This window comes from Elephantulus edwardii, unplaced genomic scaffold (assembly GCF_000299155.1).
Source record: "Elephantulus edwardii isolate Elephantulus edwardi_28Jun2011 unplaced genomic scaffold, EleEdw1.0 scaffold00029, whole genome shotgun sequence".
NCBI classification, from domain to species: domain Eukaryota; kingdom Metazoa; phylum Chordata; class Mammalia; order Macroscelidea; family Macroscelididae; genus Elephantulus; species Elephantulus edwardii.
The window spans coordinates 6,869,874-6,894,518 of NW_006399779.1; positions in this window are offsets into that span (position 1 = coordinate 6,869,874).

Below are 24,645 nucleotides of genomic sequence, written 5' to 3' on the forward strand. Positions count from 1 at the left end.
TCTCTCTCTCTCTCTCTCTCTCTCTCTCTCTCTCTCTCTCTCCCTCCCTCCCTCCCTCCCTCCCTTCTTTCTTTCTTTCTTTCATTTTTAAATTGGTTTTCATACAATCTTTCAAACACATTGTGTATCATCGTTCATGTACATTTTGTTTTATGCACTCACATACATTTTGCTTTATATAATTAATTACTGTTGATCAATGCTTTTCTCATCAGACCCTCATTGTGCTTTCTCTCTTCTTTCACTCCTCCACACTCTGTCCACTAATCTCTGATGCCTAGCTTTCCTCTTCTTCCCCACTCCTACCCACTTGTCCTTTTCCTTTTCCTCTGTTGAACAGTTACACACATCCTGTTTTTAGTTGCTTTATTTATTTCAGAGGGTTTTTATTTTCTTCATGTTGAGATCTATATTGAAGGCCTACAAGGATTACAGTCCTTGATTCTTCAGCAAATGTCTCAAGTCCTTCTGACTTTAAGCAAACAAGGTTGTGTGATCTGCATAATGCAGGTTGTTGATGACTCTTCCTTCAGGCTTGATGTCACATTGTTCTTCATAAAAGCCAGATTCTTCAATGATTTGCTTGCCATATGATTGAATAGGTGTGGAGAAATGCCTTTCTTAATTTTAAATTATGAAATGTCCCCTTGTTCTATGTAGACAACTAGTTATTGGTCTAGGTATAGATTTTGTATAAAGATAAATATGTGTTCAGGAATTCCCATTTTTCTCAATGTTAGCTCTAGTTTGTTATGATCAACACAGTCAAATGCCTTTGCCTGCCCCTACAGCCAAAGACGATTATATTGTTTCAGATCAGAGTTGACCAAAAAAGGAACTTTTGGAAAGTAGATTTGTAATTGAGCAATACTCTCTTGCAGTTCAATACAATAAGAAAGTATGAAGATCCAGGCTCAACCATGCTTTCCACTCCACGTCTAGCTACTGATACAGGAAAATTATTTAGGTTAAAAATAACCTCAGATCAAACCAGAAACACTTTTCTGGACATCCACAAAAAGTTACCTTTTCCACAGTAGTGGTAAGAGTTATCTCCAAGGCAGCAGCTTCTTTAGACCATTCCCCTCAAAATCTCCCTTTTTTCTGTTCACATTGCTGCTAGCCTGTTCACTTACCCCAGTATATTAGGTAGACTAGTTAGCAGTTCCTACTACAGTCCTCTAACTTTCACTTCTAATTTCTATTTCCTCATTCTTCCTCCATTTTTCCACATTCTCATTTCCATAATAAAACAAAAATTGCCACAAAACTTACAGTGATTCTGTTTCTTTGAGGAGAAGATACTGTAATTTTTACACCTGTGCAAGGCTCTGGACAGAGTTAATATTTATCCAAAAGTAAATATGTAACTAATATCAACGTTGTTTATTTAAGAAAATAAAAACTTTAACTTGAATTCATTGCCATCTAGTCAGAACTGACTCAAAAGTGATGTTTCAGGGAGTTTGCAGAGAATACAAATTCCCTGAAAAGAGATTGTCTATCATTCTCTCTCAAAGGTATTGGGAAATTTTAATAGAGAGCCACCATCTTTATGTTAGCACTGCTCCTCTCTATGGTCTACACCAAATCTCCCTTTTAAGAAAATAGTAACATAAAAAAAAAATAAGGACTTTATTATTATTATTATTACTACTACTACTACTGATAGGGACCTCTGGTGGCCTAGTGGTAAACAAGAATTTTATGTCCCTGCATACTCTGGGGGAAAAAAAAAGAGGCTCCAGGAACTACCTTCTCTCTGTCTTTAGGAAGAAGAAAATGATGAGAGGACTGATGCTATATCAAGTGATTTGTCTAACATCTCTCAGAGTCAGCGATTTACCTTTATGGTACATGTACTTTTGTAAAGGAGTTCTGGTGGCTTAGTAAGGAGTTGAGCTACCACCCCAAAGGTAGGAAGGTCAACCCTATCAGATGCTTTGTGTGAGAAAAATGGGTAAATTTCTCTTGTGTGATTTACTGCCTCTGAAAATCCACTAAGGAGTCAGCTATGAGTTGGTTTTAACTTGATAAAAAAACCCCACAAAAATAATAAGCTTTTTTAAACTGTTCTGTAGCAGACTACAATATAATGTAACGCATCTGTCTCTGTGGTTCTGTTGTATGTTTTAAACAGCTTCTGTGTTTTTTTTATCCAGAGGAGAAAGATGGCCAAGAGATTATCTGCCTCTGAAAATCTGCTGGAGAGGCAGCTCTGAGTTGGTTCTGACAGGATGGTACACAAGAACACAACTCCAACTTTCCTATCAAGGGTCCTAATCCTAACCTTTCACTTAACATTATTTCCAAATACGCCTGTTCCTATGCTCTGCAAGTATGAATTAAATTTCTCTTATTTAATCTAACTATGTGGTGAGAGTTACTTACCTCACCTCATTTCAGCCTTAATAGCAAAACAAACACATTCCTATTTACATGAAACATTTGGTATATTTCTTATAACATGCTCTATTAGTAAAATCCATTCTGCGTTATCTTTGGTTACAGGTTGTTATTGCAAAGTTAATGAAACAGAGGATAGTTGATGCAGATTAGATTTTTCATGAATAAAACTATCAAATGAATGGAGCACTGGAATCTATTCAGGCAGAGGAAACACACTCCATTATAGCAAGATGTCACTGCATGTTGATGAACACCCATCTGAATATAATCATCAGAAATGAACATTTTGAGGCCTGAAATACCTTCAGGGCAGTCTTTTCTTAGGTCAGCACTGGAATGTTTTAAAAATGACGCATTGCTCCCTGAAAACTCATTGCTAATACAGTGGCCTTCTCAAAAATTAAATCATGCCTTGCCTAAGAAGAAAAAGATAGGTTTTACAAAACATTTCACATTTCTCCTACTTTCCCCTTAACCACAGTTCTCAGGATAGCCTGTATTTATTATTACCTAGATAAGGGCAAATTCAGCCATTTACTTAAGCAGGTTTGCTAATTATAATATCAGGTTTTCATTATTTAATCTGATAACATTAATTAGCAGACTCATGTGGCAAACTTGTTGTGAAGTATTTGGGGATTTGAAATGATGGGCATACTTTATTAGACACTAAATTGTGTGCAAATAGAAACGTTATCAAATTTGTCACCAAAATATGTACTTGTCAGATACAGGATAATGAATAAGTTAATTTTTGATTGAATAAATGAAGGAGAGAGAGGAAGACCTTCAATAAGATGGATTGACTCAGTGACTGGGGTAATGAGAGTAGGTGTGTTCGAGACAACAAGGTTGGCACCTGATAGAGCAGGATTCAGAGCTGTTGCACCTAGGGTCACTATGAGTCGCAAGTGACTCAAGGGCACATAACAACAACAAATGAAAGGATGAATTAAAAGCCCCTGGTTCCTAGAAGTTCATAGTCTTGTGGATGCAATTACAATATTTGTGTAAGTGTTGTGAAAGTGATATAAATGCAGACTAGAATGCTGGAAAAAATAAGATCATTAATTGACTTTTTTTCAATCCCAGAGTTTCATTATGAAAGACTTGGGTGCCATTTGGAAGAGCTGAAGAAAAAAATCCACCTCCAGTGAAACCAATTGCAATAAGTAAGTTAATTTTTGATTGGAAAAAAATGAAAGAGTGAATTAAAAGTCCCAGAGAGAGGAGAATATATACTGGTCAGATATAGTTCAAGAAATAAATGAATGTTTGATCGAATAAATGAAAAAATGAATTGGAAGTACCTTACTGCTAGCAGTCCATAGTCTGATGGACGCATTTACAATATTTGTGGTACATGTCGTGGTAGTGAGATGAATGCAGACTGCAGGCTGAAAAAAAAAGTAGAAATTGATCTTCTGAATTCCAGAGTTTCATTATGAAAAATGACTTAGATACAGTTTGGAACAGTTGAAGAAAGAAATTCACCTCCAGTGGAACAGATTGCAAGAAAGCCACTAATCTACAAGGACAAGCAGAGGAGGGGGAAAAATACTCTGAACATAAAAGGATTTTGGATAAGGTGTATAAAATGCTATTCCAGTATGTGTCAGCAATCATACAGATACAAATAAACTAAGAAAAGGATGTGAGATTCCTAAGAAGTAGCTGGCTTTGCTGAAAATTTAAAGGGACTTCACACAGCACCTCATGGAGATTTCTAGTCTGACTAACCAGTCTTGTTAAAATATATTTTAATATTTTAAGTGTCATTGATATAAGTAAAACAATGAAGATTTTTAAAAAAGAAGAAAGGTCAACTAATCAAAGCACTACCCTTCATTACTTACCCCCTATTAAATAAATTTGTCAATGAAATTTGAAATTGAATAGGAAAGGAACTGGCAAAGCACATGAACATTTGTCCTGGCAGAAGAGACAGAGCACATCAGTGTATACTAATGGATTCCTATAGCATTTTGTATACTTAAAGTAAAAGCTGGAATTATAAAATCTGCTGGTAAATCACAAACAATTTCAATTCAGTTTGAAAATAAAAAATATCTGGAGTAGTAGGAAAAATATGAAGCTTAAATCTAAAATTAAAATCCTGAGTATAAACAATTGAACGAAGAGCCAGGTGTTGGATGCAAGATCCACTAAAATTCTAGCAACTTCAGTGTTATTTTAGCTAGCAAGAATTATTTCAGGAGGTTGGAATGCACAGCTTGCCATGCCCAAGACTCTGAGCTTACATCCCAAACTTAGAACAGAACCCTTCCTGGTTATGCTGTTGGTATTTTAAGAAATATGACAGTCCCATCTGCCATCCATATGATAAGTCACTCTTTCCAAGATGTCACTGAATTTATGCCTGTAACCCTAAACTAACAGGAAAAGGAAATATCATTCTCCCCCATCTCCTTCCAAGAAAGGTTTAATATGAAATAGTCTAGCACTCTTTCCAAGAAGATAACTAAAGATTTTCCCTACAAATACGTATCAATAGCCACACAGCATAAGAGGTAGCAAAGAGTATCATTACCTCACATGCTTCGCTTTGATTTATAACTGCCCTGCCATAACCTCACTAATCATGTTGCATGTATTGTCTTATTTTATCCTTTCAATATCACTGAGTTTAATTACAACTGCAATCATTTAATAGGTTAAAAGTTGTTTGTTTGTTGTTGTTGAGTACTGTATTGTGAGAACCAACCAACCCACAGATAACTCTGGAGGGTTTTTGGAGGCACTTAATGGCAAGCAAGGCGATTGCCCATCTTCTCCCATAGAGCAGCTGGTGGCTTCAAACTGCATGCCATTGGGATTTCAATGCAACTTTTTCTTTAGGGATGTTCCATCAGGATTGGAGGAAGATTCATAAGCAACCCTGATTATGCAGATGATACAGCCTGGCTTGCTGAAGTGTTTGCTGCAGAGGGTTAAGGGCTGTGTATAGTTTGGAGTATGGATTTAAGCTCATTAATAAAACAAAGATTCTCATCAATGGACAAACTGGCAGCATCATGAAAAATGGAGGTGTATTTGACTATGTAGATCATAACAGGGAGTTCTGGTGGCCTTTTTTACTTAACTCACAAATATAGGGAAGCCACCGAAAGGAATCCAACCCTCTAATTTTCCCAATGATAAATTCCAAAATTATGACATTTTCAATCACCTCCTGTGTATGTAAAAGTAGGACAATAAATAAGGATGACCAAAGAAGAATCTGTGCCTTTTGAATTCGTTTTGAGGAAGAATATTAACTATACCATAGGCTGTCAGATTATTAATCTGTTTTGGAAGAGGTCGAACCAGAGTGCTTCTGAGAAGCGAAGATAGTAAGATTTATATCTTGCATCCCTTGTACATGTTCAGGAATTCCAATTCCAAGAGGATTTGTGCTTGCTAATGAGGATCATCCAAAACTGACCGGAACAGTATGTTGAAAAGAACCACAAGAAATGCAAACTGGGTTTAGACGAGGCCATGACACTAGCGATATCATCACAAATGTCAGATATTGGCTAAAAACAGTACTAGAGGAATGTTTGTGTCTCATTGACTATGCAAAGACATTTGACGGTGTGGATCCCAACAAATTGTGGCCAACCTTAAGAAGAATTGAAATTCCTGGACACCTGATTATGCTCTTGTGAAAACTATAATTGCACCAGAAGGCAGTTGTCAGAACAGAGCAAAGAAACATTGTATTGTTCAAATTCAGGATGAGAGTGTTTCAAGGATGTGTCCTCTCTCCACATCTTTTCAATCTATCTGGGCAACAGATAATTTGGGAAGCTGGTCTGTGTGAGGAGGAATGAGGCATCAGAATTGGAGAAAGATTCCTCAGCAACCCTCATTGTGCAGATGACACAACCTTGCTGGCTGAAACTGAGGAAGGCCTGAAGTATTTGCTGTAGAGGGTTAAGGACTGTGTATAGCTTGCAATATGTATTTAACCTCACTATCAATAAAATTAAGGCAGCAGAGGGCTTCAAGCCCTGAAAGGGAAGTGGGGAGAGGTGGTGGCCATGTTCTCCCAGGTTTGCTCTGCCCAGGGTTGCTATGGCCTGGTTGCCAGAGAGAGCACGGTGCTGTGTGTGCATGTGTTGTGGCAGTTTTCAGATGCAAAGGACTACACTGCCTCCAGTAGCCAGGCAAGCCAGGCTTGGCCTAGGATTTAAGGCAGCAGAGGACTTCAAGCCCTGTAGGGGAAGAGAGAGAAGGTGGCCATGTTCTCCCAGGTTTGCTCCACCCAGGGTTGCTATGGCCCGGTTACCAGAGAGAGCATGGTGCTGTGTGTGTGGGTGTTGTGGCAGTTTTCAGACGTGAAGGACTACTCTGCCTCCAGGAGCCAGGCAAGCCAGGCAAGCCAGGTTTGGCCTAGGGTTTAAGGCAGCAGGGTCTTCAAGCCCAAAAGGGCCCTTGGGCTTGCGGCCCTCAGGCCAGTCTTTCATTGTTTTTGTTCAGACATTCATCTAGGTCGTATAGCCATGGTATACAAGTTGCCATGCTGTGGTCACTTTTGGTTGCTGTGAGGCTGAACACTGTGACACTGATGTGTCAAATGAATTAATGGCTGGTTACCCAATGCGGACAGAGAGTAGGGTGGTGCTCCCCAATTAAAACAAGCGTGGAAGGAGGAGTGGCATCCACTTCCATAATAGCTTGTCTCTGGAAACCCTATGAACTTGGAGAGAAGATGAAAGGCACCTAAGCATCTAGGACTCTCCTTCATAGGGTCGCTATGAGTCACCTGCAACTTGACGGCACTTAACAACAAAAACAACATCAATAAAACCAAGATTCTCATCAATGGACAAACTGCCAGCATCATGAAAAATGGAGGAGCATTGGCTAGGTAAATCATAACAGGGAGCTCTGGTGGCAGGGTGCCAAGCAGCTGCACTGCAATCCCAAAAGCACATGGTTCGAGGCCACCAGCTGCCCCACAGGAGAAGGATGGGAAATCTCCTCCCCTGTGATTAGCTGCCTCTGAAAGTTCACTGGAGGGCCAACTAACCCACTGGAGGGTCAACTATGGGTCGGTTCCGAATCTACAGTACTCAACAACAATAGATCATAACAAACTATGACAAACACTGAGAAGAATAGTAATTCCAGAAGACTTAATTTTGCTCATAGAAAATCTATATCTAGATCAAGAAAGAACTGTCATCCAAATAATGCAAGGGAATACCGTATGGTTTAAAATCAGTAAGGGTGTCTGCAGGGATAGTTTTTCCATATTTACTCAATTTGTATGTTGAACAAATCATTGGAGATGTTCGACTCTGTGAAGAAAAATGTGGCACCAGGATAGGAGGAAGACTCATGAGCAACCTGTGTTATGCAGATGCCTCTGTAGAAAGTGAGGAAGACTTGAATTGCTTGCTGCAGAAGACTCCATAGGACTGCATCCTAACATCAAGAACACAAAAATCCTCAGCACTGGACCAATAAGATGGAGAAAATGGAAACTGTCAATAATTTCATCTTACTTTGATCCACAGTCAAGCAGTCAGGAAATAAGGAGATGTATTGCAGTGGGAAAATCCACTGTCAGGAACCTCTCCAAATAACTGAGAGCAATAACATGAGTCTGAAGACTAAGGTGTGCCTGATATTGAACATGGACTTTTCAATTACTTATGTGTCTGAAAGCTGAACAGTGAATAAGGATGATCGAAGAAGAATTGATGTCATTGAATTGTGGTGTTGGAGAAGAGCATTAAATACCCCATTGACTGCCAAAAGAACAAAGAGATATATATCCTAGAAACAGTGCTGCCAGAGTGTTCCGTAGAGGCAAGAATACTGAATATTCATTTATCTCACTTTGGTCATGTCGCCAGGAGAGCCTATTCCTTGGAAAGGGAAATCATTCTCAGAAAGGTGGAGGGTGAGCAAAAGAGAGGAAGATCCTCACTGAGATGGATTGACATGGTAACAGCAGAAAGAGACTCAAGTCTGTCAGAGATGATGAGGATGGCACAGGACAGGAAAGAGTTCAGGCCTGTTGTTCATAGGGTTGCTATGAGTCATACCTGAATTGAAAGTACCTAACAACAATGAATTTGAAAGGTTACTGAAAAGGAGGAACACATTTAAGGAGACTGAGTGATATAGTGATGGTAGCAATGAGCTCAAATGAAGCGATGATTGTGAGGATAGTGGAAAACCAAGCAATGCGGGTTATTTTTCTGTGTGCTCTGTCCATGGAGTCCTAACTGACCGATGGCACCTAAAAACAACAGCAGCAAGCTAGCTGATACAGTTTCTGATCATATCATTACTTTGATTACAATTGTTGATAACAAGGTTCTTCAGGACTATCAGTCATCTATGAGTAGAATCCAAGATGACTATGAACTAGAATGAGAAGAATATTACACTTTTATTGCACTGACCTCAAATCCACCTTTGCAGGCCTTCAATAATGAATACAGGCAAAAGAAGATAGCAGTATTAGTAGTACCCCTAATTTTGTCTAATAGAAATTATAGGCATTTTACATCTCTTTTCAGTAGCAAAAATATTATTTATTCTCAAAACGTTATTTAATCTCAGACTGTCATTTATTGTCATCATTTTTATAATTGTGTTGTTAGTCAAGCCATTAAATCTTGCACTTAATATGTTAAAAAAGAAGAGGTTCATGGCACAACAAGTTGAGAAATCTTGCTCTATATAGGATGAATATAATGCAAACTCTTAGTAAGGCATTAAGAATGTTTTTCTTGGTATATTGAAAAGAAGCAATTGCTTGACCCAGGCTGAGTCCATTTAGGGTCCTTATTTATGTTTTTTTAAGCTGAAATCGGGATCAAGTCAGCTCTTTTCTGGTGATAGTCTTTATGAAGATAATAAGCTTTGAAATCCACAGAGGCTCTTTCTCCTGCATAGCCAAATAAACCTACATAAACTAAACCAAATCTATGGCCAGAAAGTCTATTCCCACAAATAGTTATTTGAAACAAAACCAGCAACAACAATAAAGTCACCCTTACTTCCATACAGTCAGTTCTCACACAATAGCAATTCTCCCTCCATTGAATTTCCAAGACTAAATTTCATCAAGGAGTTCTGTGGATGTAGTCTGCTTCTCTGTTGTGTTAACCCAAAGGCTCTGTGTTTCTGCTGGTTTGAATCCACCAGGTGTTCCATGGACACAGATGGACAATCTCTTCCCAGGTGATGTATAACCCTGGAGGCCCCGTGCAGAGTCAGCTATGTGTAGGTTACTGAGTTACAAGATCACCAACAGGACATGGCCTCTTTTGCTCCCACAAAGCCACTGATGGATTTGCCTTACTGGAACCATGCCGTTTTTGGGTTAGCAGTGCAACTTGCTATAGACTATGTCACCAGAATCCCCCCGCTATATACCAGGGAGGAATCAAAATAAACTAAGAGTAGCAAAGATTCATAGAGCAAGAGAGTCAACAGCACTTCAGCTTGTCTTTGGTTAGTTGTTGTTGTTAAGTGTCATCAAATCTAGTATGACTCATAGTGAGCCCACGAACTACAGATCGGAATGCCGTTCTCTACTTCATCACCCTTATCATCCCCAACACACTTGAGTCCATTGCTGCAGAAACTGCATCAATCTATCTCACTTGGGGTCTTCCCCTCTTTTGTTGACCATCTATCTTTCTAGGAATGATATCCTTTTCCAAGGAATAGCCTTTCCTAAGATGTTCAAAATATGTGAGATGCAACATCATCACCTTTACCTCCAAGGAACATTCTGGGTGCAATTTCTCCAACACCTATTATCTGTTATTTTGGTAGCTCATGAGATATTCAGCAGTCTTCTAAACCATCACAACCTAAAACAAATGCATTGATTCTTCTTTTATCATCCTTACTCATTGTCCATCTCTCAAATGCATGGTGGGAGATTAGAAAGACTGTGGGCTGAATTAGTCATGCCTTAGCCTTTAGTCTGACCTCATTGCACTTCAGGAGTTTGGAGATATCTCTGATATCAAACTTTCCAAATACTAGCGTTAACATCATGCTCAGAAGGGTGGAGGGACAGCACAGGAGAGAATACCCTGGATGAGATGGATTGATACAGTAACTGAGACGATGGGGGTTGGTATGTCAGAATTAGTGATACTGGATCACGTTAGGGAAGGCTTCAGAGCTACTGGACAGGGGGTTGCTATGGGTCACACAAAACAACAACGGCAAAATCATAAGTTATATAATGTTTGCTTGATTTTTTTAAGCCTCTTGTTTAGAGTCAACAGAACCTGGTGGAGGGCCTTTGTATTTAAAAGTCAATTGGATTCAAGGGCCTGTGGCTCTCATGATGCCTAGTATTATTATATTTTGGAGGAATGTTGTTCTAAGTGGTATAGCACTGGTCTGTTAATTTGCTGTACAGAGGTAACCAGGGGTTGCTGTAATGCTGAACTCTGTACCACTTGTGTGTCAAATGCCAAAACGGTTACCCATGGTGGACAGTGTTTGGTAGAGCTCCCAGATTAAGACAGGTTTAGAAGCAAGAGTGACATTCACTTCCTAAATAAGATGCCTCTGGAGAACTGAGAGAAACAATGATAGTTATAGAACAGGATTCAGGCCTATTTTTCATAGGGTCATTATGAGTCGTGCTTAACCTGATGGCAATCAACTATACGAAAATAACAAGGCTAATTCTTTGCTGTCATGTGTTTTGATTGTTAAAACCTTCAAATGAGAGAGAGAGAGAATATAAGAGAAAGAGATGATAGAGAGAGAAATAGATAGATAGATAGATAGATAGATAGATAGATAGATAGATAGATAGATAGACCTGTCATCAAATCTACACCAAGTCATGGTGACATTATGTACAACAAAATATACCTTTGCCTAGTCATGCCTCAGATTCATTGTCAGGGTGTTTCAGTCCATCATTGCAACTAGCATGCTAAACCAATTTACCAATGCCTCACTTGTCCTCATTGGTCCTCTATTTCACCTAGGATAATATCTTCTCCCAGAGATTAATCCCTTCTGATGATATGCCCAAAGCATGTAAATCAAACATAGGCTGTTGGGATCAATAAGGATTCTTTTGACTCGTTTACATAAGTAGATTGTAAGATCTTCATTCCTAGTTCATCTTGGTCTAGAAGTTCAACTGATACTTGTCTACCATGGACCTTGTCAGATTTGAAGTACACTACAACACTTAAACCTTCATAGTATGATAAACCGATAGATGGTAGTTTTATCTGTATCTCCCTATGTTTAGATATTATATATATGTGTATACACACACACACACACACACACACACATATTCAAGTAAAGTCGTTTAACTAAATTAAGGCTAAACTGATACAGTAACTGAGGCGATGGGTGTTAGTATGTCAAAATTAGTGATACTGGCTCAGGTTAGGGAAGACTTCAGAGCTGCTGGACAGAGGATCTGTTACTGAAAGCTCACTGATTTTCTCACATTAAAATTGTATTCTAAATTTACTAATCATATTTGCCTTCTTCCATTCTAGAATCATATAAAGAAGAACTCCAAAGACTTGAAATTATTCATATGGTAAACATATGCATAGTTTGGTAAAGGAAATACAGCCAACTATTAAACTACTTTAGGAACAAGAAAGAAAATGTGGTCTGTAAAAGCAATAAACAAAAAGTCAGTAGGATTTAATCACTCCTGTTGCCTAGCTGGAGTTTCTTTCAGGCTCATTTTTTTTCTATGTATTTATCCTCAATTTTTCTATTTCCTTCTAAACTCATCCTGTATATAATTAATCTGAATACCCAAATTCCTAAACATTTACTATGTTGACATCATATAACTTCTCAAAAGAGTCTACATACTCTCTCATTGCCAACAAATTAAAATTGAGGCTCCTTCAAAAAGCTCCCAATCAAGTGTCTCCATGTACTATATGAATCTGCTTTGTTGTTTCAACTAGTCAACAGGTTCTGAAGCTGTAAATCTTAGTGGGAGAAGACTCCATCATCTTTCTCTTGTAAAGGGGCTGATGGATTCACACTGCCAACCTTTTTGGCTAGCAGGGCAACTCTTAACCTTCTAAGCCACCATTTTTGTTATAATTATTTTGACTGTTTTTGCTGCTACTTCAGTGACCCAGGAAGAAATATTTAACACTTTCATTACACAACAGAGAAAACGGAATCTTCAGTGGGTAGGATAACTTGACTATCATTTCCCAGGCACAACTTCAAAGCCAGAACTGAACTGAATATCTTTATTTCTAGTCTTGAACTCAGACCAACAGAACCCATAACTCTCACCTAATCTTGACTCTCATGCCTGCTACCAAATCTAGAAATGAAATCCCTTAATTACTGGCCTGTGACATACTTAATATCACTCAGAAATTCAAATTCTATGATCATCTTTATTCATTTATTTAAAACAGAAGTTGTGATTAAAAAAAAAAAGAAGACGATTTATGAGCTTAACTAGCACCAGAAAATTCAAGATGTTATGCAACTTCTGTTTTTAAATAGCTTTTACTTCCACCACAGAATCACAAACTTAGGAAAAATAACCAATCTTTGTTTTGAAGTCCCTGGCTTTTGTCATTTCACGGCAAATTTTAAAATGTTTCTAGATAATATCTTTGATTCATTTTGCCTGGGAAGATGAAGCCAGTCTAATAACAAATGCTAGTATTCCAACTTCAAAAGACATATACTGCTAAGTCATTCCCTATTTATGATCTATCATCCTTTCTGAGGAATAAAACTGTTGCATAGACTACATGGACAGAAGGGGGAAATGAAATTTAACAGCTTTCTGAAACAGACATGCCTTTCTCCAGAGACAATTCCAATTATTTTAACTGTAATAAGAAGTTAATTGCTAGTAGCCTTCCCTCTGCCAAATCTCTTCAAGAACAGTCCCCAAACAAGCAGATTGCTTTCAAAGTAAATGGAGATTCATTGCAGGGAGAGGGTTATGTGAGTGGCTCAAGCTGGAAGCAATGACCCAAGTCACTCATATTCCATTCAATCTATGACTTTCACTGTGACTATAAACAGATGACAGATTATCCTTGATTTGAACTCAACAGCTGTATCCTCTCTGCACCTCTATGTTCCATTCTGCTTTTCTAACCCTCCTCAATGTGCTCTTCTTCCACTATCTCTTACTTCTGTTAATGGCACTGTGATTATAATCACTTTCTGCCTTGTGTTCTGTAAAAAAACAAAACAAAACAAAACAAAAAAACCAACAAATCTCCTTCAATGGTTTTGGCTATTTTCCTAAAGTCTGCCTAATTGCTAAAGAATTAGGCCCCTTTACTATTATTATCTTCCCTGTTCTTTGTGCTTCAGTTGATGTGCATTCTCTTCTTCATTTTAAGGTTTTATCAAAGAAAAACGGCATTTCCAAACACTCCGTTAAATAGGATGTGTGCCGACTAGTTGTTGTTATGTGCCATCTGGTCAGAAGTTACTCATAGATGACCCTTCACAAGGTTTTGAGACTAGAAATTACACAGGAGAGACTGGTGGGCTCAAACTGCATGCCTTTGGGTTGACACTGTAAGTCCTTGCTCCAAAGGCCCCAGGCCCCAGGTCAGCCCACAAACCCATCACCTCATCTACAATTCTGAAGACACACCCTGAGCAGGGTCAGCCTTTGCCCTTAGAACAGTAACACAAAACAAAAGGACCCCAAAAACTTCCCTTGCCTGACTGCCACTGAGACATCAGTCAGCCAGCTAACTGAGCATAGCTGAAAAATATTACTCAGAACCAGAATTCTGGTAGTATAGTGCCACAGAGTTTTAGAGTGCAAAAAATTACAGATAGATCAACAAAGATATAAATTAGATTAGAGTTTTCATATTACTAGAAGAACAACATATAAAATGGTCACTGGCCACTGTATGTTGACTGTAATTTCTGTACTATGCACTTTCTATTCTAATGAAATTTTATATGCACACACACATAGAGAGAATGAGACAGTTGAAGTTTCAGTAGATGTTAGATAATTCATAATTCTAGAATGAGTGTTAAGTCAACTACTAGAATGGACTTATTAAAGTGAAATATTAGTTTAGAAAGCAAAGATCATCCATTAAGATTATTAAATATACCATGGACTGCTAGGAGAACAGATTCATCTTGGAGAGGGTGAAACAAAGCTGCCCCTTGAAAGCAAGGCTTCTGAAGCTCCAACTGACGTATTTTGGAACTGTTGCAAGGAGGAACCAGTCTTTGAGGAGGGAAATCATGCTTGGGAGAGTGGAGGAACCGTGCAAGAGAGGAAGACCCTGAGTGAGATAAATCGACTCAGTGACTAAGGTAATGACGGTAGGAGTGTCAGAGACAATCAAGTTGGCTTAGAATAGAGCAGGGTTAAGAGCTTTTGTACATAGGGATACTATGAGTTGCAAGCAACCCAACAGCACATAGCAACAACAGTAAATAAATCTATAAGAAACTATTAGGTGAGGCTAAAAAAATGTTTTACCTGAATGGGTTGTTGTTATTAGGTATCATTGAGTTGAATCTGATTCAACAGCCCCGGGAACAATAGATATCAACCATGTAATATTGTCCATTATCCTCACAATCTCTGACACATTCAAGTCTTTTGATGCAGTCACTGTGTCAATCCACCTGATAAAGGGTCTTCCTATCCTTCACTGTACTTCCTATGCTTCCAAGCATGGTGTACTTTTCCAAGGAATAGCCTCTCCTAGCAACATGCCCAATGTATGTGAAATTAAGCTTCATCCTCCAAGGAGCGCTCCTGCTACAACTTCTTCAAGCCAGTTCTGTTCTTTTGGCATCCAATGGAAGATGCAGTACTCTTCTCAAACACCATAATTCAAAGATACCAATTCTTCTTCTGTTTAGAGACACTAAATTAATGCATTACTCATATAGAAGGGGGGGAAATATGATCCAGTAACATCCCATTTACTCACTTTTATTGACTCCTAATGACAATGAATTTAGAACCAAAGTCACTTTTTATCATTTTATATGTGATCAATTTAATAATACATTTTCCTTCAACAGAGAGGGGGGGAAATACCCAAGCAATCAAACTTTTCTTGAAAATGAGTGCCCTTAGGAATAATAAAGAAATCATACTATAAACTACATGGGAGGGAAAGAGCCTTTAAAAGACTGTTTTAAAATATCAAAAAGTAAAACTGCCACTTTGAATATTAAGGTACACTTGAACCAAACCATGACATCTTCAACCACTTCCATACATGCAAAAGCTAGAAAAGAAAAAGACTGAAGAATAATTCATGTATTTGAATTATGGTTTTGGCAGAGAATATTGAATACATCATGTACTGCCAGAAGAAAAGAAATTAATCTCTTTTGAATGAATAGCCAAAATGTTCCTTAGAAAGAAAGATGGTGAGACTCTACTTCATGCACTTTGAATATTATCATTAGGGACCAGTCCCTGGAGAAGAACATCACGCACACTTGGTAAAGTAGAAAGCTAGTGAGATCCACAATAAAATGAATTGACACAGGGCCTCCAACAACAGGCTCAAAGCACAAACCGAGGATGGTGCAGGGTCAGACACTGTAACTCTGTTGTACACAGGGTCATTAAGAGTTGGAATTGACTGGACAGCATCTAACAAGATGAGTTTAGGGAGGGAAAGAACGCAGGGGCTGGCATTTCTACGCATGAGTGCACTCACTAAACACTTGCCATGTAAATTTCTGACTGAAATTTATTGAATGCAGAAACATCATAGTCTACCAAAATTTTTCTTTGTGGTCTCAACCCAAACACTAAGTGTTCACCAACGACTTATTTCTTTTCATGGTCATACCTAAATAAGAACTGAATCTCTCCTGCACTCCATTTTCCAAAAGCAGTACCACATTGCACACTGGATTGCATAGCAGTGAACTGGGTGCCTTTGAATTTTATGACTCATAGTCTGAAATGGTAGCCAGTCGCTTGTCTGTTGCTACCTCCCTAATTCTGCTACTTATCAACTGTACCTCAATAATTGCAGTTACTTCTGCTTTTCATTTTATTTCCTTGGTACCCATCTTCCTCAAACTTTTACAGTCAATTCATGTTATTCTTTGTAGTTAAGTTCTATAAAGTTGCCATAAACATTAAATTAGCAAATACAAACTTATTGCTCCCAGGGGGGGGAATTTAAAAATAAAACAAAACAAAAAGTTCAGCATATATTCCTATCAGCCATCAGCCACTACACTTTGATCAATTGATCAACATGTAACCTTGTTCAATGTATGTTTCTGCTTAAATACACTTTATGTTATCTATTATCTATTGTTGTTGTTGATATCCTTTGAGTCAAGCACAACTCATAGGGACCCTATGAACAAAAGCCTGAAGCCTCTCTACAGCTATTGACATTTCCAGAAGCATGTTATTTAGGAAGTAGATGCCATTCCTGCTTCCAAACCTGTCATAGTATATATTATATATTAGACTATATATTATCTACAATATGGCTTGAGGTTCAATGTCAAGAAGACAAAGATTCTCACCACTGGACCAATTGGCAGCATCAGGATGGATGGTGAAGAGATTGAGATTGTACACAGCTTTACTTTCCTTGGCTCCATAGTCAACAGTCCTGGCACCAGCAGCCAGGAAATTAAAAGGCACATTGACATGGGAAAGTCGGCTGTTAGGGACCTCTCCAAAGTACTGAAGAGCAATGGTGTCTCTCTGGAGACTAAGGTGCATCTGATACAGGTCATGGTCTTTGCAATCACTTGTTATTCATCAGAGAGTTGGACAATGACCAAGGAGGATAGAAGGAGAATTGATGCCTTTGAGCTGTGGTGCTGGAGAAGAATATTGAGAATACCATGGATGGCTAGGAAAACAAACAGATTTGTCCTGGAAAGGGTTAAACCGGGTGGCTCCTTGGAGGCAAGGATTCTGAGGCTCTGTCTGACATACTTTGGACATGTTGTGAGGAGAGACCGGTCCTTGGAGAAGGACATCATGCTTGGGAGGGTGGAGGGACAGCGCAGGAGGGGAAGGCCCTCTACGAGGTGGATTGATTCAGTGAATGGGATAATAGGGATGGGAGTGTCAGAGACAGTGCGATTGGCACAGGACAGAGCAGAGTTTAGGGCTGTTGTACCTAGGGTTGCTATGAGTCACAAGCGACTCAACGGCACATAACAACAACAACATACTACGATTAGATGTTACTTAACAACAATATCAACGAGAGAGCTCTGTTGGCCTAGTGGATTGAAAGTGATGCTATCAAGCCAAAGGTGAGTGATTATAATCTACAGCCCTCAGGCATGGTTTTAATTGGTTTTAGTCAAACATTCTTCTAAGTGGTATAGCACTGATCTGTTCATTTGCTGCACAGAGGTAACTCATGGTTGCTATGATGCTAAACACAGTGACACTGATGTGTCAAATGAGATTATGGTTACCCATGTTGGACTGTGTTTGGTGGAACTCCCTGATTAAAACAAGCTTGAAAACAGGAGTGGCATCCACTTCTGAAATAGCTTGCTTCTGGAAACTCTAAAAACTTGGAGAAACAATGAAAGCTATACAAGTGTTCAAATATTTCATTTATAGTGTTGCTATGAGTCGTCTATGACTCGATGATGCTTAACAACAATAAGAACGTATTATATATTTTATGTTTTTCTTGTTGTTATGCACCATCAAGTCACCTGTGACACATAACGACCCTGTGTACAGCAGCTCTGAACCCTGCCCTGTCCAGAGCCAGTGTCACTAATTCTGACACAGCAACCCCCATTGCCCCAGTCACTTTATCAATCCATTTCAACCAGGATCTTTCTCTCCTGCGCTGTCTGGCCACCCTTCCAAGCATGATGACCTTCTCCAAGGATGGGTCTCTTCTGGCCACATGCCCAAAGCATAGTATAAGTATAAAATCACTGACATAGCACTCATAGTCAACAGCTCTCTAGCTCATGTCTCAATAAAGTTTATTTAGCACAAGATTATCACAACTTTGCTTTACTTATGGGGGCGGGACAACATTTTGTTGTGTTTGGTGGGCCCATTTTAAACAATGAAAACACAAAAATGTAAAAAAAGAATCTGGCACTAAACAGATTGAGAGGTGGTGGGGAAAGATGCTTGTTACATTGTTATTGTTGTTGTTATGTGCTGTCCAATTGCTTGGGACTCATAGCGACCCTATGTACAACAGCCCTAAACTCTGCTGTCTCTGACAATCATACTGTCTCTGACACTCCCATCCCTATTACCCCAGTCACTGAATCAAATCACCTCATAGAGGGCCTCCCCTCCTGTGCTGTCCCTCCACCCTACCAAGCATGATGTCCCTCTCCAAGGACTGGTCCGTCTTTACAACATGTCCAAAGTATGTTAGACGAAGCCTCAGAAGCCTTGCCTCCAAGGAGTTGCCTGGTTAAACCCTCTCCAGGATCAGTTTGTTTTCCTAGCAGTCCATGGTACCCTCAATACTCTTCTCCCCCACCACAGACACCATGTCTCTTTATTTGACCTCATCTAAGAATGTGACCATGTAGAGACTCAAAATTTAATTATAGTGCACATGTCTCAGACAGACTATACAAGTGCTAGAGATATTGATTTCGGGGTCACAAACACATTTTAGGAAATAGGTTAAATTTGGATACAAAATCAACAATTACTGAAGATTGACTTTATATCTGAAAGGTATTTTTATCATGGTCCACATCTCCCATATGTAAAGATTATCATGTCAATGTCCTTCAAATTAAAGTCTAAGCTTATTGCATGTTATAACACATATTTCATTCTGTCAATTTCATTTCATCTCCTGGTATTTTCCTTATACTCCAATTTGCTTCAACTCATAGCCTTCAAGTTGCAAGCAGCTCATCGCTGACCCTCCATTTGGTATCCAAGGCTATAAATTGAACAGGAGGAGACTACCCAACTTCCTCATGTGGACCCACTGCTGTATTCAAACCACCAGAGTGAAGTGGTCTTTGGGTTAGCAGCACAACTCCCTAGAGACTCATTCACCAGCCTCCCTACCTTTATTTTTGTTACTGTTGTTGCTGTTGTTGTTAGGTGCTGTTGAGTACAACATGATTCATAGCAACCCTATACACAGAAGATCTGAAGCCCATTCTGTCCTGCACCGTTCTCACACTTCCTAACACACAAGAGCCCATTGCAGCAGTCACCATGTCAATCTACCTGGTTGAGGGTCTTCCTCTCCTTCACTCACCCTCCACCCTTCCCAGTATCATGTTCCTCTCCAAGAAATAGCACCTCCTTGCAACATGTCCAAATGTGAATCAAAGCTTAATCATTCTTGCCTCCAAAGAGCACTCTGGTTGCACCATCTCCAAGACTTATCTATTGTTTCTCTTGGTCATCCATGGGATGACCTCTTCTCTAACACCAAAGACCAAAGGTGTCAATTCTTTTTCTGTCATCCCTATTCATTGTCCAGGTCTTGAATGCATAGCTAGTAATCGGAAAGACTGTTGCCTGAATTAGACACACCTTAGTTCTCAAATTGACATCATTACTCCTCAAAAATTGGGAAGGGTCCCTAAATGCAGATTTTCCCAGTACAACTTGTTTTTCTTTATCTTTACGTTCCTGAAAATGCTACACTTCCTGTCATCTTTACAAATTCATAATATCTTTAGTGAGAACGCCACAGTTTTTCACACTAATTTCTAGCTGCCTTTGTTGTTACTGGTAATAAGTGGTGTCAAATTACTTGCTATTGTTTGTTGTTGTCAGCTGCCATTGAATGGATAGCACCTCTATGAACAACAAATCTAAATCCATCTTATCACGTGCCTTTCTCAGCATCTTCAGTACACTCAAGCCCATTGCTACAGTCGGTGTATTAGTCCATCTAATCGGAGGTATTTCTCTCTCTCATTGACCCTCATCTTTTCCAAGCATGATATCCCTCTCCAAGAAACATCTTCTCCCAGCAACATGTCTGAAATATGAAAAACCAAACTTTGCCACTTGCCTCCAAGGGGCACTCTGGCTACAACTTTTCCAAGTTGTTCATTCTTTTGGCAGTCCATGGGACATTTAGTACTCTTCTCCACCACCATAATTCAAAGGCATCAATTCTTCTGTCATCTTTATTCATCATCCACCTCTCAGACACATAACAAGTGATTGATAATATCATGATCTGAATCAGGTGCATCTAAGTTTTCAAATTGACGTGTTTCTTTTCAGTATTTTGGAGAGGTTCCTGTTAGCAGCCTTGCAAACAATATGTCCCCTTCTCTCCTGACTGCTAGTACTGAGGGTGTTGAATGTGGATCCAAGTAGATGAAATCATTGACAGTTTCAGTCCCATTTCCATTTATCATAGTGTTGTCTATTGACCGCATGGTAAGAACCTTTGTTTCCTTGATGTTGAGATGTAATACATATTGGAGGCTGTAGTCTTTGATTTTTTGCAGAAAGTACTTCAAGTCCTCCTCACTTTCAGTGAGCAATGTTGTGTCATTTACATAACACAGGTTATTGATGAGTCTTCTTTTGATTCTATGCCTTTTGCCTTCTACATAAATTCCAACTGCACAAATTATTTGCTCAGCATACAGACTGAATAGGTATGGAGAGATGATACAACCCTGAGGCACATCTTTCTTGATTTTAAACCATACAGTGTTACCCTGTTCTGTTTTCATAACAGCTTCTTGGTCTAGATATAGAATTCATATAAGCACAATTAAGTGTTCTGGGATTTCCATACTTATCAAAGTTAGTCATTACCTGTTGTGATCCACACAGCCAAATGTCTTTATATGGTCAATATTTTCCATTCTTAACTCTAATTAAGGACTTTGGGGGTTTAGTTTTGTTGGGTTATTTTGTGTTGCTGGGTTTTTTTCTTAAAGAGTAAACTAGTAAAGATATATTTATTAAAAGTTACACCCCAAAAAGAACAGACCTCCATACTTGAAAGGAAATACAAAAAAAGAAGAGAGGTCTCTTGTGGCTTAGTTTTGATGAGCTGTGCAACCAACTAAAAGGTACATGGTTCGAATCCACCAGCTGCTCCATGGGAGAAGGATGTGTAATCTTCTCCTGTGCAATTTACTGACTCTGAAAACCTCTTGGTGTACCAAGGCTCAGAGATCTAACAGGGTTCTGAGCCTAGTATGGTTAAGGTAAGTTTCCTTTTAAGATAAAGAACACAGTTAAATGTTGCAGCAAGAAACTATCAAATAATAAACAAAGGGAAAAAGTAAGAAAATAGCAAACAAAGTACTGTTGAGTCAGAACCAACCCATAGACCCTTATGGCTTGATTTAATTTAGTACATTTGTTATCAACTATACTGATGTGATCTGATCTGGTCATGTGTCAGACTCTTTTGCCAAGATACATATTCTTTGAGGTCAAGGATCTTATTAATGTGTGTATGATATGTCCCCAAGTGTCTAACGCATCATATGATCTCAACAGTGTTTATTCGGAACAGAATATGCACTTTGATTTCTCAGGAATGTCATATTCAAAGGCTTTTTAATGACAATGGTATTTATCTAAGACATCTCTAACTAAATTTTCAGTTAAATTTTATTAGATAGTCCAAATTTTATTCCTGTAGCTAAGGGTACAAATACAAAAGAGGAGAAACCTTTTTTATGTCAAATATATTCTAAGGAATGTGAATTTCAGTAATTTGAGTTTGATAGTATCATGAGAATCTATGACTAACAAATTCCTAGTTCTTCAAAGTATTTTGATTGGCTTTGGGTTACAAGTTTTAAAGAGCTGAGGAGACATGAATTCCTATGAAAGCAGAAAAGTTAGAACTGGAGAATGTAATACAGGAAAGAGAAAAAGTAGAATAAGGAATAAAAAATACAAATGATTCTACAAATTGGGAGACAACTGGGTATTATACGAGGAAGACCCATCCCTCCATGTGTATTTATTTAGCATTACTCGTTTTTGTTGTTATGTGTCTTTGAGTCAGAACTGACCCAGAACAGATCCTCTGCTAATACACATAATTATTGGGTTAAGAATATTACTTAAAGAAACTGTAGAATAAGAAAGCACATAATAGATAGAAGTCATAAAGTAAAAGTTTTAGAGCTAAAATTTGTAGAGACAAGCAGCAATTTCTCTCAGAAATGTATATTTCTCATTAATGGACATTACTGGAAGTGAGATAAAGCATACATAGATTTCTGAGAAGCAAAAGAGCCCTCACCCACACCCCTCCCACCTTTGGTCCACTAGAGAAGGCTGACCTTTGGCTTAACAGCACACCTCTGTGGATTAGGCCACCAGTAGGTTCTTGGTGTGTGTGTTGGTATCACTCATCACCAGTCAGGAGGAATTCACTCATAGCCGAGCATCCAGTAGGTCCTGAGACTATAAACGTGCACAGGAGAAGATCGATCATCTTTCTCTCAAGGAAAAAAAAATTATATATATATATATAGAGAGAGAGAGAGAGATTAGTTCTAGCATTCCTTTGAAAAGACACACCAAAAAGATGGCACTGGAAAAGATAATGAGTTAAACAATATAGTAGGTGAAATACAAGGCCTGCCAAGGTGCACCTCATTCATGTCTTGGTGTTTTCAGTTGCTTCCAAGGCATCTGAAAATTGGCAATGAATGAAGACTCAATATGTTTGAATTGTGGTGTTGGTGACACCTACTGAATTTTCCCATGGGCTGCCAAAAGAACAATTCAATAGGTTTTTGATTTGTTTTTGTTTTAGTTTCCCAAGCATGTTTATTTTTTTAAATCAGGGATAGCTTTCAATTTATCTATTTCTACACAAAATAGAGTTATTTAAAGAAAAATGGAAATATATTTCCAGAATAATAATTACGGCTAACTGGTGTCAAGTATCACAGTAAATGTCACTTGAAACTTTCTCAGACATGACCCTTTAGGAGAAAAGAATTGGAAACAGTAATAGTAATTAGACTCTATGCCAGGATGCATTGGAACAAAGCATACTCTTGATTTTTTTGTTGTTGTTGTTTTGGTTTCAGTGTTAACCATAGTGTATTATGATTCACACAGCCAAATACCTTTACATATTCCATAAAACAGAAGCAAACATCTTTCTAGTATTCTCTGATTTCAGTTGAGATCCATCTGACATCAATAATAATATCCTTTATTCCACAGCCTTTTTGAATCTAGCTGAATTTCTGGCAATTCCTTCTCAATGTACCACATCAGTTGTTCTTAAAGAATCTTAACAAGGTTTTACTTCCATGTAATATGTGGCAATAATCTGTACTGTAATCCTGAAGGCATGTGGCTCGAGGCCACCAGGTTCTCCTCAGGAGAAGGATGGGTAATCTCCTTCTGTGTGATTCACTGCCTCTGAAAACCTGCCATCAGGCCAGCTATGGGTCAGTTCTGTCTCGATGTTACAACAACAACATTAATATTATTTGACAGTTGTCATGTGTTATCAAGTTGGCACTAACTTACAGCTGATCCTCCAGTGGGTTTCCAGGAGCAGTAAATCACATGGAAGGAGATTTCCCATATTTCTCCAGTGGAGCAGCTGGTAGATTTGAACAGCTTGCCTTTTGGATGGCAGTGCAACTTCTTACCAGTCAGCCACCAGACTGGTATGTCTTAAAGAGAGTGCAACCAGAGATAAAACTTTTTCTATGTCTTAAAGAGAGTGCAACCAGAGATAAAACTCCATCTCATTTGGGGTGTATCTTCAGGGTGAACCAGCTCTTGGAGAAAAATATGGCGCTGAGAAAGACCATCAACAAGGTGGGCTGATGCAGTGACTACTATGTTGATCTGAGCATAGCAGAGTCCATGAGGATGATGCAGGATAGGGCAAGGTTCAGATCTGTTGTCCATGGGGTCACTATGAGTTGTAGTCAACACAATGACACCTAACAATGACAACAATGCTTGCAAAAGGTGAAGTTAATAAATACAGCAATATTATCTTTCAGAAGAAACAGAGATACTGCTGTCCTAGAATATTCAGGGAAGCCATTATGGTTAAAACAACATTGAAATCGAGCATTGAATGATCTGGGGAGAAAGCAACTGGATATAGAAAATGAAACTTTGGTGGGTATAGTCCATATGGAATTGCACTGTTAACTTGCAGTTGGCCCTTGTAGGGAAGTCTAAATTCAGCATCATACCTGAGGGAGAAAGATAAGCAATCTCCTTCCGTGTGATTTACAGCTTAGAAAAACCTACTGGAGGATCAGGCATGAGTT